Consider the following 18,512-nt stretch of genomic DNA (forward strand, 5'->3'; position numbering starts at 1 on the left):
GATAAAGACGCCGGTGCGGGAACTGCTCCCTGACATAAAATCAGGGAGCTGTAGAGAGCAGCAGAAGAGATGCTGAGCAAGGGGAGGACAGAAAGCAATTTCACACAAGCGTTTGCAGGGGAACTTTAGGAAAGTTATTGCCCAGGCGTACCTGGAGGGGAGGATGTGGGGAAGTCCACCTCGTGTTAGCTTGGGTGATCGTGGTACGTTGATTTTCATCCCCCACGCTTCCCCCTTCGTTTCCACACGCCTGGGTGGATAAGGTGTGCGGAGACAGGCAGGTTGTGTTTGTTTTGTTTTGTTTTGTTTTGTTTTTTAATTTTTTTTATTACGACAGTCTTCTTTATAGCCTCAGAGGTCTAGGGGGTGACGAAGTTTCCCCGTGGAAGGGTGATCGTCCTCTGGGGGTCCAGCAACGAGCGGCGGGTGTAAAGCTAAGCCCCACGGCAGCACCGGGATCTGTCCAGGGGGGCTTTGGTCTCCCTGGGGGGCTGCACCTCCCTACCTCGTCCAGCCAAGGGCACGGAGCCCTTCGGGGTAGAACGGGATATTTCCGTCACGATACATAGTAGCACTAGGGGTGTGGGGTAGGGGGAGATCGTGAAAAGCATCACGAATGAAAAAACAACCCACTTTGGCATGACCGAGCCCTGACTTTGAAACAGTAGCATGATTTTTTCGTGTCACGGCGATAATTATTTTGAGCACAATCTCTCGTAAATTGCTCAAGATGTTTCGTGACTTCATTACTGTTGTTATTTCTGACCGTAGACGGCCGGCTCTGGAGTCACAAACACATTTTCTCCTGCAACCTCATTGCCAGCTATTCGAGACCCAGGAGGAAATATTTAGGTTTTTTTGTTGTTGTGGTGTTTGCTTGATTGTTTGTTTGTTTTGGTGGTTTGTTTTTTGTTTTGTTTTGCTTTTTTTGTTCTTTTTTTGCCACGCTTCGGAAAAGGTAACTGTAAAATCACTCAGCCTCTGCGACTTGTATTGCATTTTACTGGAAAGCTATAAAACTCTTATTCCCTGATGCTTCTTGATTAACTCATGAGCATAAAGGAAATGCTTGAATAGCGTTCCCTCTGCAGTTTTCTTTCAGCGAGGGGAAGGCAGGGCAAGATGCTAATATTGTCATCTTATTTTACAATTTATATCGGCTGCCCAAACAATGTGTATATACAAATTAATGCACAGCAGGGTTCAGTTTCTTAGATGCAGCCCGTATATTTCAAAGATCATACTCGCCTTGGTAGCTGGACCGAGGAATTATTTAACCTGCCCTTTACTGCTGCCAAAATGTTGGCTTCCATTTAAATAAACAAAGGGATCCACAACCATTTATCAGCTCCGTAGAGGTCCAGTTAACAGGATGTTCCTGCAGCGAGGGTGTGTGCTACCCCTCTCCATCCAGGGTCCAGGATTCCACACCCCCACCCCCAATAACCTGCACATGGGCCCTTGGCTTCCCCAGGCAGATGCCCTCCCCTCTAGTCTGCCATGTGCTTGCACTTAACTTTATCTCTAATACATCTGGATGTCCTTGCATACACATATAATAATATGCTCGCAACACCTGGCTGAACTTTTGTTTTAATATTAAGCATTACTATTATTTTATTCCTGAGGAATATTCAGCCCATTAGCTGAATTAGCTGGCTAGAATCAAACTCGAACAGAAAGGACACAATCATCACTACTCACAGAACTGGAAAACATTTGAAGGGATGTTATATACACTTCAGGTCATAAATTAATAGTTGATTTATTCTACAATCAGGAAAGAGCCATTAAGGTTAGCTCAGCTCTGGTCTGTGGGAATATAATTTCTTTGATTGAGTTCCCCCCAAAGACACCCAGAACTTTTCTCTTCTTTGTCATGAACAGTCTGCTCTTTCCTGTCTTCCAGATGGAAGGAAGAGTAGGACCTCTGGAGAAAAGTAGCTTTCCAGCATCTTGAATTTTACTTTGCATCTTTCTTCCTACCTGTTGATTTAATTTCTTTTTGCATTTGGGACCTTTCTAAATCCATAAAGTGAAAACTATGGAATAACGAGAGTGGTGTATCATCTCTTAACAGATTTTTCTACCTTGTTGATGTCCCATATTGCAGCTCTAAAGGAAACAGACATTTGAGGTGCCAGGGGCATTGGGGGGGAGAGTGTGACTAAGGGTGGGAAAGCATGGCATGGGAAGAAATTCATTCTAAATAATGAGAGGAATCGATAAAAAAGGCAGGGCTGATGGCTTTTTCACTGCATAGATTTCCTATAGGAGCAGTGGTTACTCATCTCTGGTCCACTTGCTTATGTAGTGTGTTTCTGAAATGCATGCATTCCTGTTATGGCTTAGCAGTCTGGGTGGACCACAAACCTAGGGACGGAATTATTCTCTATTCCCACCCCCTCACTCCAACCCCCCCATTCCCCAACACTCACACTTCCCTCACAGGAAAGATAAAAGGAGAATATAGACCAGAGACTTTCAGTTGGAAACTGAGAGCAATTGGATACAGATTTTCTAACACAAGGGAAAGGTAATAACATAAGGGTAAAGTACCAAAGCATACAAATATACACAAATATATATACACACAACCCAATAGACATGGGCTCTAGCAAACACGTGGCAGCGCAGCCAGCAGCCAGTGGAAAGAAAAGAGGGAGGAGCTGCTGACTTTCCCAGTCCTTATAGAACATGGCAGGAAATCAGGGACAATAGATCTCTCCCTTTGTATCCCACCCCTCTCAGAGTCCTCCTTTCTTAGTTCCTCATGTTCAAATGATGACATACAAAATAAAAATATATATATACACACAACCCAATAGATATGGGCTCTAATGAGTGTGTGGCAGTGCAGCCAGCAGTGAGTGGAAAGAAAAGAGGGCAGAGCTTCTGACTTTCCTGATCTTCATAGAGTATGGCAGGAAATGGGAACTGGCTTGTGTTGCTGGAGTGCTCCACACTTCCAACAATGAGCCCCAGACCTGGCCAACAAGCTTCTCATTAGAAAGAAGAACCTCTCTAACCTGTCCACCCATTGGCAGCAATGTTATGTTGCCATGCACCATTAGTGACTTGCTCCCCATTCCATTTGATGTCACACTGTACCCCAGAGCCCATCAGGCTACTGCTGCAAGGTTGGGATTTTGATATCAAAGGGGCCTTTGCCTTGAAGGTAATCAGGCTTTCTTCTTCTCTCTTCCCATTCAGGGAAGGGTGCTATTTTAGGGTTCCTCCTGGCTGATGTCAGTGCATATACAGGTCAGAGGACCCTTTGAATCACAGGAGCTGGCAATGCATGGATGGGGACCCATCATGGTAGCTTCCCATCCCCATGAACAGTGGGATGAGTGAGCTGGGTAGTCCCTGTGCCAAGAGCAGATGCCTTGAGCCCTGTTTGTCCTGAGCTCTGAGTCCTTCAGTAGGTACGCCATGGACTGCTCCACACTCTGCCCTCACTGTCTCTCCTGGGCCACACTTCAGTAGGATGCCAAATCCTTGTCTTCCATTCTAGTCTAGAATTGGTTGATAAGCTACAATATAATGTGGTTGAGTGGAAACTGGCCTGGGCAGCTGTGTCACCTGACAAAGTTCCCATTTTTAAAGACTGTCACATCAAGAGCCAACTTGAGAAATACAGAGCACTCTTTCCTTCCATCCTTCACTTTTTGTAAAGGCTGAGGCAAACCCACAGTATAGATCTGTGTGGTCCCCTGCTTTAGGGATGAGACTCATTGAGGTAAACAACTCAGGAATCTGCAGCTATGAAAACCATCATCAATATCCATCCTGTTAAAGGTGATAACTGAAGTCTGGGGCTTTCTACTGAGGATGTTCCAGTGCTGGGCCTAACTTTTACTGTCCTAATGCATCATAAGAAAGGCTTACTGAGTATGTGCCAGTTCTTTCACCTCTATAATTATGGATAAGGCAGAGGAACAAGGCAGAAAGGAAAAGCGATAGCACTGAGCCTGCTGAGGAAAAACAGATTGTGCTTGTTTAATCAAATTTTGATCTGTCTTCCCCCCCTCTTTTTTGCTTGGTTTGGTTTGGTTGTTTTTTGGTGTGGTAAAGTATTTTTAAGGCAATTTACACAAGCACATAGTTTAGAAAGGCTGGCATGGAATGGTAATGAGAAAAATGGCTCATATGAGAGCCGAGGCTCCTCTCTGTAGGAAATAAATACTAAGTGGGCATTTTTCATTCATAGCTGTCTTTCTTCTAAAGCAGTTTCCTGAAATATTCCTTGTGGTACTAATGGTGGGTCTTGCACACATTTTTGTGAGCAATTATTAAGTCTGTTGTACTGGAATGTTGAACTGTTCTGTATCTAGTGCACTGCAAGATTTTGCATTGGTATTAACTAGCTGTGTTCAAGAACTGGATTTGAGACCATTTCTCACAGAACTTAAAGAATAATTGATTTAATTTGCTCCTGCTGCCCAGGAATATGACATGAAAATGCTCAGGTATCCCATGGTTGACAGAGATAACGTATTCCCATCCACACTGGAGTGCAGCATTCCTGAGAGACAATTCCATGTAACTCCCCATTGATGATTGACATATTCATTTTGTTCTCACACAGGCATGTGAAAAGAAACCAGATTTCAGCTGTTACTTTTTTTTTTTTTTTTCTTTTTCTTTTTTTTTTTTTTTTTTTTTTCTTCCCCCTTCCTTAGCACAGAACTGTGATTTCTGGATTGCACTGTCAATGTTAATGTATGAGGGTTGAGCTTACTCTGCTTGTGGAGGTGCCTTGCTACAAGACCACAACAAAGGCTTGTGCAGCACACAGAGCACGTTACAGTGGAAAGCCACCTGTTGAAATAGAGATCACACAATTTTTTTACATGTGCAGAGTAAAAAAAATGGAAAGATGGGCTGTCTGAGGCTTTGCATAGCCAAGGGTTGTTGAAATCTTGATGGAAGAACACACTCTTTCACTTTTATACCTCTGAAATACAAAATATCTGTTAAAAGTAATAGACTTGAAGCCAAAGCAAACAATTTAATAAGCTAAACTTGAACACTTACTTGCAAATACTGATCCTGTGATGACAGATTCATTTTTCCAGCTCTGGCAAATTAATTTCTACTTCAGGTTTGCTGGAAATTACCCTGCAAGTGTTTATAAACCTGTCATATGTGTAGGGCTCCTTGTAGGATCCATTATTCAACTGAAGGGAGGACCTCATGGCTATCAGCAATGTGGGTCTCCATAAGCATAGAATCATAGAATGGGTGGGAAGAGACCTTAAATATCAGCTAGTTCCAATCCCCTGCCATGGGCAGGGACACCTACCACTAGAAAAGGTTGCTCGGAGCTCCATCCAGGCTGGACTTGGACACCTCCAGGAAGGGGACATCCACAACTTCTCAATCAGTAGTTCTGGGTTTTGTCTTTTGTGGCTGAAAGGCCAGGCAGTATGGGTTTCCTTCATTTGCAGATGTACCCCTTTATCCTCTGCTTCCCACCTTGTCTGCTCAGTCTATACTCAGTGTTTCCCCTTGTAACCTGTAGTGGAACAAAGCAATCAGACGCCTCTGATTACTGAGAAGTGGGTGTGAGCCAGTATCAAATCCACCTGTGCCCAATTAGGGCAGGCCCCCTATTGAGCATGTGCAAGACCAGGGGGCCAATAAAAGGTGAAACTCACAGCCACAGACCAGCTCACTCTTGAGCACTGTATTACCTTCATTGTGCCACTAGGGCTCATTGCCTCCAAGGTGAGGCTCTCTGTGGAGTCTCAAACCCGGGGCTTTCGGCATTGTGATACTGGGTCATAATCAGCTGTGCCACAAGAGCCTCACCTTGGAGGCGATGAGCACTAGTGGCGCAATGAAGGTAATACAGTGCTCAAGAGTGAGCTGGTCTGTGGCTGTGAGTTTCACCTTTTATTGGCCCCCTGGTCTTGCACATGCTCAATAGGGGGCCTGCCCTAATTGGGCACAGGTGGATTTGATACTGGCTCACACCCACTTCTCAGTAATCAGAGGCGTCTGATTGCTTTGTTCCACTACAGTAACCTACTTTTCTTTTGACAAGAGGCTGCTGGTCTCACTGACTGTGCCAGATACGGGGGTAGATGGACCTGCAAACACTTGAGTTTTGGAGAAAGGTCTTCATCTATCTGCCCTGTGTTTTACAAGGGCACAGATGTACACACCTAGAGCCATAGGAGTGAGTGGAGGACAAGAGGAGAAGAGCTTGCCTTGCTGTGCAGTGTCTTACACAGACACGAGGAAACATTAGAGGGAGGACTCGCTTTGTAAGTGGTCAGTAGCCTTGAAGCTGAATACAGACCAGAGAAGCAGCTCACCTCATGGCTACAAGTAGTGTGAAATGAAGCCCAAAAAGGCCAGCAAAACTGTTTAGAGACAGAGTTTCAGATTTGCATTAGAAAGTCCCATTTTCTGCCTTTGCAATTACAAGCTCTTTAGATTTCCTTGGCTAGGTGCAGATACTTATTTATTGGCATGCTAACCAGCTGCTAGAAGCCCAAAATGCTCTCTTCTTCCTTGTAAACAGCTTCTACAGTGTTGAGTCTGATTGACATTTGATTACTCACTCAATTACACAGTAACTATCTTTCTTTGTGTTGTATGAAAGGAGAGAAGGTTAGCACTCCCCTTGATAAGGATGGAAGAGGCCCCAGTGGCCTGTACAACACACATACGGTTAAGGCACTGCCACCTACTTCGTGGCATCTAACCAATGTTTTTCAGGCATTGGAATGGGCTGCCAGGGAAGTAGTGGATTCTCTGTCCCTGGAGATATTTCCAAAGAGACTGGATGTGGCACTCAGTGCCATGGTCTGGTAACTGCAACGGTAGTGGATCAAGGGTTGGACTTGATGATCTCTGAGGTCCCTTCCAACCCAGTTGATTCTATGATTCTATGATTCTCACTAGCCACCACCAACAAACCCCCACCGCTGCAGATGATGTGCTCTCTCTCTGAAAGTCTTCCAGACCCTTGAGCAACATGGTGCAATACCTATTTAGAAACAATTTTCTGCAGTGTTATCAGGTGCTAATTTCCTCCCATATATCTCATCCAGGCTTGCCTTATAGCTCATGTTCTTTGGTTATCTTTGTCACACTGGGTTTTCTATTAAAAACTGACATTGAAAATAAACCAGTGGGTTTTTTACTTAGCTCCCCTCAGTCTAAAAGAGCCCAAAAATACAGACAAGCAATTGAAACACCAAAGGAAAAGAGATTTGGAAACCAACAGAAAAAAGTGGAGTAGGAATACTCTTTCTTTTCCTAAATAGAACACCATGGTTTATTATGTCTGCACACGTAAAAGTGCTGGAGGAGGGCAGAAAAGTAATTTTTATTAGGCAGAAAATTTCATTCTTGATCCTCTCAAAGGGGGAAATCCTCTTCAGAAACCCTGGGGACAATTTTAGCCATCAAGTGGTGGTTGGATGTGGAGAGTACCTCTATTCCTCAGGTACCCCCATAGCTTTACACTCTTCCCTTTTGCAAGAGCCCCTCATTTTCAACTCCAAACCACTTTTTTTTTTCCTTCTTCTTTCTTTTTTTTTTTTTTTCTTCCCACCAAGGGCATTTGCCAGATCTGCTTGCCACCAGTTTTAAAGCTGCCCTATGTACAGCCATGATGGAGGGGAAGGAGGTGATGCATTACTGCTCCTGGAGGAGAAGCACGGACTGCATCACCCACCCCAGCAGCAGCTCCATCACTGCACAGCTCCTGCCTGTACTGCTCTCCTCACTGCCTCAAGTGCAAGGGCTGGTGCAGGGATTGGACACTCATGATGGATTTCAAGAAAGACCTTGCATTCATGCCTTCTTCCACCACAGGCAGTCTGTCTTGTAAGTCTGAACCTCAGCTTCCTATCATTAGGTGTGGTGGGAAAAAGGGCTTTTAAAATAGTGGTGAAGACTGGATTCAGGATGCAGGTATGTTTTAAATTAAGGTGTGATTTTAAACTAATAAAATGAAACCTTACCAAAAGGCTTGGAAATGTACTTAACTTCAGTTTAAATTTGGGCCATTTAGATTGCCCTTAAATTATACTATACATACAACAGTATTTTGACTCACTTTTAAATTCAAATAAAAATATCCGGACAGTGCTTTGCACAGCTGTTTAACAACTGTTAAATACATAAATAGACACCAGGTATTAACATACTGTGTTGATATGACCCAAATAAACAGAAGAGAGCAGAAATACAGTAGTCTTTTTATCCTGATCTAATTTTGTGTCTAGACAAATTTACTTGGCATCAGAGTCTACCTCAGTGCTGCTTTACTGGTACTTGGAAAGAGTACAGTTTTGGTAGGCACAGCATGGTCTTGCTTTCCCAATGTTATTAATTTTCTTTGTGGGCTTATGTCTCTTAAGAAAAATGGCAAAAATACTTTCAAGATTGCCACTGGAATGACAGGATGCTTTTCCCACAGATCCATGGGTCTGCAGTAACAGCAAGTGTTGCTGGACTCAGGGAGAATTTTGCAGCCCTTTCAGCACTGTTAATATTAAAGTTCTGCTTGTGGCTGGTGGGATACTTTGAAGGCAAAGGGAAAGAGTTGAAGATGAGAAAGATGGAGGAAGAGTATAATGCTTCCCCTTTTATTTGCATTTTTCTGTGCAAAAGAACAGGACTTCTGCCAAGGCCTTTATTTATCCGTTGCTATGAAAATCACTTTGTGTCCTAGTTTCAGCAGCATTAATATATTTTTTTTTCAGTAAGTGATTATGTTTTATGACCAGTTTAGACTTATATGGAGGTGCAGTAATATACTATGAAACTCTACACCATAAGTTGTATACAAGTCATATCAACTGGTCTAAAGTGATTACATTAATAAGAGAAGGGCCAATCCTTCTTACAATTTCATGTTATAGCAGATGAGCTCACTGCTCCTGAGGAAGACATTAAATCATGTTTGTGTAGAAGGTAGAGGGACCCACTGTACAACTAGTGTTTCATGCAAATATAATGCAGATACAGTCCTAGATCCAAGTGTGGAAATTAGCTGGAGGCCCCTCAGTTTTGCTGGCAATCCTCATGCTATGGAGGAAGACAAAAAAGCTGCTCCAGCTGTCACTGGGAAAGATGACATTGAAGGGAAAGAAGCCTTGCAAAAAGGTATAGGTCCCTGTGAAAGAGCTGCAGAGCCTCCACCCAGTGCTGTTATGGAAAGCCATGGCATCCCCAAACATGGAAGAGTGTTGAGCTCCTGATCCATCACACACTGAAGCAAAGGAGAGGTTCAAGAGGGGGTTTCAAGAGGAAATGCACGAGGTGTCTCACATGCCCACATACCTGTGCTTTCCTTGTGCCAGGCCAAGCATTGGTCAAGGCACAAGATACCAGCCTTTACGTTGAGGCTGGTTGTGACAAATTTGCATTGATATAATAAATAAATGTGACTGAGGTTTACAGTTCAAACAAGCTATGAGGAGCCACCACAAATCAGCTTGTCATGTTGCCACCAGCTTTACAATCAATCTCCTATAAGGGGCTTAGAATCTGACTCCTTTCTCCAGTTTGCTTATTTTTGTGGGCTAACTGGCTGCAAGGGAGTCATTAAAGGATGACTGGGCTCAGACCTTTCTGTTTGAAAAGAAGCAAAGCACTATTACACATTAGAGGCAGAGCCCACTAGAAAAAAAAAGAAAAAGGATCAGGAGAAAAACAAACAAAAGCCATCAGCCTCTGCACTAATGGTTTGGGTCAGTCAGAAAGGCTTGTGAGAAAATGCTGCTGAACCTGGGGAAGTTGTGGGCAGCTATGGCTGGAGCAGATGTGTTGTACCATAATAAATGAAACCCTGGTTTGTACCCTTTGAATACTGTGTAGTTAATCCCTGTCCCACAGTTATAATTAATTTTTGGATTGCCTCACTGTTGCTACTTTTCTTTCTGGGCTCAGACTAGTGTCCTGCTCTCGAGACCCCATGGATGCTCTCATAGGGGAGCTTCATTCATCTCTCTCAACTTGCACCACTAAGAAGGCTACATCCCCACACCAAAGTGGGTACATGTGGCTCCTGGTTGCTACGTGGTCATGTCCTGTAGACATAACTTTGCATGGATTGGGGCATTTTGACCAGGTGGTACAAGACCAGAGGGGTTGGGTTTGCAGCATAGGGAGCACCTCCTCTGTCTTTGGCTGGGCCAGAGGGGCCTTGTGGCCAAAGCTATCTGCCTGCAGTTCCTCCACACTCTGTGGAGACAAAAAAGGACCACCCCCAGAATGCCTTCTCAGGCATTTTTAAAATTTCTACTCTAAATGTTTCTGAGCAGGGACTCTCCTACATGGACATCCTGCTGAGCTGAATGGGACCCTCACTTTTGGTGGCTGAGACGAACATAGTCACAACAATAAAAGCAGCAAGGGACACTCTTAAATAAGACACCCAACCAGGGGAACATGCAGGAACAACACAACCTCTTTCACTTATACCTTTACCGATGTTCTGAGCTAGGCTAACGATTTCCATTTTTTTTTCCACGATGATTCTCAAATGTTTTTTCTTGATCAGCATGATGAATGGTGTTGAGGACAGCCCTGAGGAGAAAGTCTTGGGGTGGATATCAGACCAGAAACTTAACATCAGCTGTCAATGTGCATTTACAGCGCAGACATCCAACCATGTCCTGAGCTGCATCAAAAGAGGCAGAGACAGTAGTTCGAGAGAGGTGATTTTCCCCCTCTGCTCTGCTCTTGTGAGACTACATATGGAGAACTGTGTTCAGTTCTGGAGCCCTAACATAAGAAGAGCATAGAGCTCCTTGAGCATGTCCAGAGGAGAGCCACAAAAATGATCAAAGGGCTGGAGCACCTCCCCTGTGCAGACAGGCTGAGGATGTTGGGGTTGTTTAGCCTGGAGAAGAGGAGACTCTGAGGTGACCTTTCAATATCTGAAGGGGACCTACAAGAAAGATGGAATACAGCTTTTTGCACAGGTGTGTAGTGAGGGGTCAAGGGGCAGTGGTTTACAACTTGGAGAGGGGAGATTTAGGTTAGACATTAAGAAAAAACTATTTCCTATGAGGACTGTGAGATGCTGAAACAGGTTGCCCAGGAAAGTTGTGGCTGTCCTCTCCCTGAAAGTGTTCAAGGCCAGGCTGGATGGGTCTTTGAGCAAGCTGGTCCAGTGGGAGGTGGGGAGTTAGAACTAGACAATATTTAAGGTCCCTTCCAACTTGAGCCATTCTATGATTCTATGGCTATTTCATTTAACACATAATCATTGACCTCACTTCTTGCTATAGACACATTAATATGTTTGGTTTCCTTCTCATGATTTTCATCAAATCTCAAAGTGCTCAAAAATCCAAATTGCTCTGAATTGCATTACAAAACTCACTGTCCCCAACTTTATCCACAAATGCTGCAGTCTGAGCTCAGCTATCCAGTTTCAAACTGTTTATCAGAGGCTTTCAATAACTTTTTGCATGCAATGCTTCTATCCCAAATCAGTGTACTTTATTTTTTTATGGAGTTGAATTCACAGACTCACAAGTAACCCTTGCTAAGACAAATTTTATTCATCTGAGGGTCCTATTTATACCTTAGCCACTTCCCAGGATTCAACCACAAGGCCCTCACAGTTTCCTCCCACCAAGGTCCTGGTGTTTTTCAGTTGCCTTCCCAGTAATTTTCCACCATGTCTCTGGTAAATAAGGTAGCACTTTCCTTTCTAATCACCAACATTAACTTTGCCACCTCCCACTGCTCCCCCGTTCTTGTTTTAGCAAACTTATTAATACAAACTAAAGGTAAGCAAATGTCAACAGAATGAAACATCCCAACATAATAATTTCCCTTAACAATTTTACAGAGAAGTTTTCAACTTCATATTTTTAGGCTCAACAATATAAGCCATCAGAACCATATCCATAAGTAAAAAAATCAACAGCTGCACAGACAGTTGGGGGGAATATCAGTCCTTTTCCTTCAAGGCTGGCCTTACATATCTTGCCAGGATCCAATGAAGTCCAGAATCTGTGGAAATACAAGCATGTCCTCGTGCCCAAGTTATTAAAGGAAATGGCCTTTCCCATAAATGCATATTAAGATCCCAAATTTTAACATATGCCTTCCTTTGCTGTATACTTTGCACTTTTCTGAAGTATTTTTCTGTTGAGGTCACATAATTTTCTGCTTGGTTTATGCAGCTGAAGACATAGAGTGCTTTTTGTAAGCATTCATGAGGGGTGTATCCCACACTTCCCCTTTTCTGTTTTGCTAACATGGATTTTAATCTGCCATGTGCTCGTTCAATGATAGCTTGCCCTATTGGAGGATGAGGAATTCCAGTGACATGTTTGATACCCCATTGCTGAAAAACCTCAAAGACAGATTTTGATTTGTGTGGTGACCTGTTATCTGTTTTTACCTGTGCTGGAGCACCAAGCACTGCAAATGCAGGTAGAAGATGTCTCTTAATATCATGAGATTTTTCCCTAGTATGAGCAGCCACAAAGATACAGGTTGAAAAGGTGTCAATAGAGACATGAACATATTTTAAACCTGAGCCATAACTGCCTGAAGGCCAATCTTATTGCCTTCTGCTACAGGGCCATGAAGATTGGCATGAGAAATAAGCACCTTCCAACTTAATAACAGTACCTGCTAATAAACAGAACAAATAAGGGATACCCATTGTCCGGGTATCCCAAAAGCTGGAATGATGACTTCTTGAGTAGAAACTGCTGTAGAGATCTTGTTTAGAGCTTGTCACACTTCATGAGTCAAAGATCAGGTTGATGCGAAACCTCATCTTTTAACAGTGAAAACAGAGGATGCATATCTTCTGTGGTGATCCCTAAAAGAGTCCTGATCCAGCTGATAGCTCCCAGAAGTCTCTGAAGGTCATTGACAGTTTGCACACTACCTGTAAGTTTTATTTTCCACAGAGTGATGGTTTGATTTTGTATCCTCTAACCAAGATATTGCCACGGAGCCATATTTTAAATTTTTTCAGGTGCTACCCAAAGTCCTGCTGCTTGCACACTGGCGACAACTGCTGCAAGAACAGAATTTACTTGGTTTTGTTCTTTTGCTGCTATCAAGATACTGTCCATACAATGATAAATGAGAGAACAAGTATTCTGGCAACAAACCATTGACAGATAGTAGGGGACAATATACCTCACATGCACCTTCTCAGAAACCAAGGTTCAGGGATCATGCAGCTTCTCCTTTGATAGGGGCCTCTGATTCACCCAAACCAGTCAGTCGTCCACAGAAGGGCCGGAGTGTGCTGCATGCCAGCAGCCCCTATTAAAAATCTGTCCCTTGTTTCAAACCTCATTGTCCAAGACAGTCTCTGCCCCACAAGGTAGTGGGTAAAGGCAAAACATACCTGCAGCAGTACACCCCTCAGGTCTGTAAATCAACTGTACGGCCAAAACCCCCTTGCTGGAATGCATGTACTCAGCTGTACACCCAGGCACTCAAGTTACAGAATATCCCAATCACTTATATGTGTTTAGACTCTTATTTACTACAAATTACTCTAAGGGAATACAGACACATCTTAGAGGGTGGCTTTCATGCTGACAAAGTCAGAACTAAGTTTAAACAATCCTGTTTTTTATATGCTTCCTTTTAAATTTGGCTACGCTGAATTCCCATTCTTTCTTCCTGTGCCATAATGTCGTTGGAATCTATCATCTGTTGGAACAGTCATCTATTAAATATTTTTTCACACTTTCCTTTCTCAGAATGCTTGACTACTGTGCATCTGTTCTGGAGTCTTTGTGACTGCCAGCTCTTCATTTTAGGATAGTCATCACAATTTTTATGCAGCTTGCCTTAGCCCAGGGAGCCCAAGTTAGCAGAAGTAGTACTGTGCATGCAGAAAAAAGCAAAAAGTGAAGAGAATTAGAAAAGTGATGCAAAGGGTTTTTCCAGTTCTGTCAATAAACTTACCACAATAATTACTTCCTTCAACATGTTTGTTACTAATAGACTTGCATACAGAACTGCTTACAACATAATAGTTTTGGAGATTAGACTTCCCTTTTCTGTTTGCAGGAAACCTGTGAGTGGGGCTGAACCTCTGTGATTTTGCTATTTAAAAGTGGTTCTTCATCTAGCTACTGAGCTCATCATTTATGGGGCATACATACAGTATATGATGTATGCAGGTTCTTACTTGTCTCATGCGGTGTAGCTGACATTCCTGCTGTCATTATTACCTTTTGACCCGGAGATCATCTAAATCTAACTTAAACTGCACTTTAGTACTCCCACCTTGATGCAAAAAATGTGAAAGGACACACAGAGACATAGATTCCTGTGTACAACTAAGTGTAGCTAACGGGGAGACAAAATCAAGGCCAATGAAAGTGGAAGATGAGCTGGATGGTGTCTTTCTATCGGTGTGTTGAATGATAGAAGAAAACTCAAGGGAAATTCACAAAAGGTCACCAAGTATATCAGGTGTGGGAAGTCTTAGGGGTGGACAGAGGCAGGACAGCATGAAGGAGAGAGTGTTAAATACACTCTCTTTGCTTTTACCCTCACTCTCAGACAGCCCCCAGCAGTTCCTTTTGAAGACATGACTCCAGGATCAGGGTTTTGGTCCTTTTAAAAAAATCTCTGATAAAAATTTTTGTCTGTGAACATTACGGAGTGAATTTTACAAAAAATGACTATTTACTGTCATACTAATGAAAATGTCCCTTCCACTCATGTTATCGTCAGCAATGTAGAACCTCTACCAAGAAGATGTAGACAGCAGATATTATTGAATGCATTGAACTCCAGTGGGACAAATGTCTGCAGAACACTTTTCTAAATGTTTACCCAGTGCTCACAGATTATTTTTGTTATTGCAGAAATAAAAGGAACAGACACTTCCCTCAGGAGGTGTGGAAGCCTGTTACTTGTCACATTGTGAGATCGTTAAACAGATGAGTCTTGAAACTCCTTCACCCTCTCCATTAGAAAATGAAAGTGCAGGCAGTGCAACAACTTAGCAACAAAGGAGTATCAAGGAAAATGATGGGACCAAAGGATTGCCCCAAGCCCCATCCCTCTCTTTTTTTTTTTTTTTTTTTTTTCAAACTGGAGGATGCTCCTGGGGAGGCATTGCAGATCTGTTTCTTGCTGCTGCAGAAGGTACTGAGGTGGAGAGGAATGACAGACACATTAGGCTTAGCAGGATGAGTTTTAGCAACTTGAATGTGTTGAGGAAAACAGGAAAGCTAATAAATCAGCCATCAAGGACCAGACTGCTAAAGCCAGACTTTGTGCTTTTTTGGTTTTCACTTCTTTTTTTTCTTCCTTTTTTTTTGATTTAGGAAATTTCAAAAATAAATATCACAGGCATTTTAAATACAGCACATTTGCAATCTTTTTGGACATTTGACTGACTTTAAACACTTCCTGGTATAAAACCAGGCTAACAATAAACAAAAGAGAAAAACCCAGGCTTGTCCTGAGAAATGGGCACTTCACATCCCATTCCTAGCTTATGAATGGAAAGGACTCCTCTCATTCACCTCTCTGGCCAACATTTTTTAAATCCTGAAAGTATGGCAAGCTATTAAACAGTGCTGCTATTGTACTCCTGCAATGGGATATATCATTACATTTTGTGATGTATTGTGAGTTAGCCCAGTGTTCAAACCAGGCTGCAGTCTTGAGTAACTTGCAGTGAAGACCAATAAACTCTAGGAAATAGATATGAGTGCAGGGACCCTTTCTCAGCCCCCATAAGAAGAAATTAATCCAGCTACCAACATTAATAAAATTCTCTATGTGTCTTAAGATATATGTGTGCACCTTTGCCAAACACTTTGTCCTAGGGCTTTAATTGTATATATCAAAAGGAAAAAAGTGAGGAGAGGTTGAACTAAGTTTGGTCTGAAACTATGTGGACCTGGCTGGAACTGTGTGAGTTACTTCTGTAAAGATAGCTTTGCTTCCTAAGAAAATACGAGGGGGAACTTGAAACATGTCTTCCTGTCTTTGCTGCTCCAGCTTCCAAGTTACTTCTTGCTCCATTACAGTGGTTCTCCATTAAGGTGAATGATGTTTTCCTGAACTGTGATTTAAGGAGGTATTTTGGAGGAATGCAACAGCTATTTTAATTTCTGGAGCTATATTTAATAGCAGTTAAATTTACTAAAGCATGTTTTTGCAGAAAGCTAACCCAGAAATACTTATATAACAGATTAAAAAAAGTAGGGTGACCATAACAGGGAAACAAAATGTGAAAAATAAAGCTTTTTCATTCTATTATTTAAAAAGCTCTCTTCTCCAACCACCTTGATACCTTGCATGTCTGTCCTGCTTGATTTCATACAAATAGCCAGTTTTCCAGTAGTTTCAGATGTTTTTGTAAAAATTTTTGTACCTGATCACTCCTATGGAACTCTGGGGATTATTAAAGCCCATAGCAATAATGAGCAGAAAACAGGAGGCACTTCCATGAGTAAGTGAAACCATTTCCTTTTTGTGGCTGAGGAAGATGCTGCAAGGCACAAACAATCCAGGTAAACCTTGCCCTGATCTCATCTGAGAGTGACACCTTCTTCTGACCATGGAAGTCATCTACTTTCTTCATGGAGATGGGAGGGCTTTGCATAACCCATGCAAATATGAAACTCCTATTGTGTACTCATAACCTTAACAGCAGTCCACAGAGACACACAACAGACAAGGCTGCCTCAAGGTATTTTGTATGAAGTGTTCATTTAGCATGGGTTGCTACCTGTGTCTTTGCTTGTAAGGGAACTTTGCTTCCCTTCCTTCAGTATATCGTTCATTGATGGATCCAAGTCTCTAGTCTTCAAAAGTACACTTCAAATTGAGTTGATCCCTTCACTTGAAATGATCTATTTAAAGTACCTGCATGTAGAGAAACACGATAAACCAGGTGCCTCGAGTTGCCAAAGAGTGGGTGTGAGTCCACCTGTGCCTGGTTAGGGCAGGCCCCCTATTACCAGGGGGCCAATAAAGGTGGGACACACAGCCACAAGGAGGAAGCTCACTCTGGTGCGAGGAAATGGAGAGATCAGCAGCTCGTTGAGCCTCAGGAGCAAGAAAGGCTCCTCCTGCTACACCTGCAGACTGGTAATATCACTGTGTATATTGAATGAGACTTGATGCTATGGATAAATGGATTTGAGGTCTCATCTAACTATTTGTTGCTCATTTATCACAACTGAAATTGATACAGTGAAATCTATGGGTCTATTAACTTTCCATGTGTATTGGTGTGCAATCCACCTCCAGACCAGGCTGGAGGAAATTAGTTGATTTTTCTTACTTATTTGCCCCATTGGTTTGCTTTTTGAATTTATGAGTTCCCCTGCACAGTTGTGGTGAACACTAAAAACATCAATTGTAAACTGTGATACATGTGAATTCCTGGCACAGGAACCAGAATTTAGTGTTTGTGATTTCTAGTGTTCTGGCTAGTTGTATCCTTTGCTGACCAAAAGCAATGCAATCTGCCACTGACAGAAGTTGCACAACACAATGGCCTGCAAATGCTCAGCAGGTCAAGGGGCACTTAGTGAAATTTGTAAATCATTGTAAATAGCTAATGCAGAGAAGATTTCTATCTGGTGTGCACAAGTCATTCACAAATGCAAAACAGCAAATGGTGAGTTATATGGACAAATTAATGGGGAAAATGTCTTGCTCTGCTATGCTTTCCCTAAAGAATTTCTTATGAGTGTAGTTACACTGAAATAGTTATCACTGCCTTTCTGATGCAAAACACCACATATACTTTTTGTAGTCTTAAAGCAGTAATTGCACTGGAGTAACTTATACTGGGTTATCTCACCAGAGTCATGTTGCTGCCAAGGAGTCTCAGGACTTCATACATGCAGAGGTCTGCGTGAATACATGCACAAATTGCATAGATGGGAAGATATCATCTGATAGAATATTTTTTTTAGCTGAATTATGTGCACATTGTCCTCAGATTATAATAGTCAAAGGCAGCTCATATTAAGGCCTAAACTCCTTGACAGTCTTCCTTTAATCTGGACTTCATGGTTTTCTCTACAAAAAGTATTATCCTATTTTTCAGAAGTTGCATAAATCAGCTTTAAGCTCTTGTAAAGGTAAACACACTGTTGCATGCATGATTTTTTCTGAGTTTGTGAGATATTCTGAATACGAAGAACCACACTAAATCTTGCTGCTTACAAGCACCTGATTTCCTAATTTCTGGGGTGGAGTATGAATGTGGGGCTTCCTCTACCATTCAGTGACATTTCCCCTAGAACTATTATTAGGACATATTAAATCACATAGAAGTATATACCCCAGTAGGAGCTTTTCTACTAGCTGGCTCTGAGAAAGTCACCGCTATTCAGCAGGGGGTAGAAGACAGATCAGGAGACATCTTCAGCTGTTCCTGATGGTGTCATTTCAACACTTTATAAACAGAATGCATGGTTACAGATGAAAAATAACTCAAAAGGATTACAACCTGTTTTTATAACCAATATTTTTGAGTTTTGCTATTGTCATTATTATAAAGTAAA

The 18,512-nt window shown here is 42.3% G+C and overlaps 1 non-coding gene across 1 annotated transcript; it reads left to right on the forward strand.

Moving 5' to 3' along the window:
* The first annotated feature begins 6,602 nt into the window (after window positions 1-6,602).
* On the forward strand, window positions 6,603-6,730 carry LOC115598172. The gene has a single exon (XR_003987447.1). It is a non-coding gene; the product is annotated as a U6atac minor spliceosomal RNA (small nuclear RNA).
* The last annotated feature ends 11,782 nt before the right edge of the window (window positions 6,731-18,512 follow it).

Source organism: Calypte anna, chromosome 3 (assembly GCF_003957555.1).
Source record: "Calypte anna isolate BGI_N300 chromosome 3, bCalAnn1_v1.p, whole genome shotgun sequence".
In the NCBI taxonomy this organism is placed as follows: Eukaryota; Metazoa; Chordata; class Aves; order Apodiformes; family Trochilidae; genus Calypte; species Calypte anna.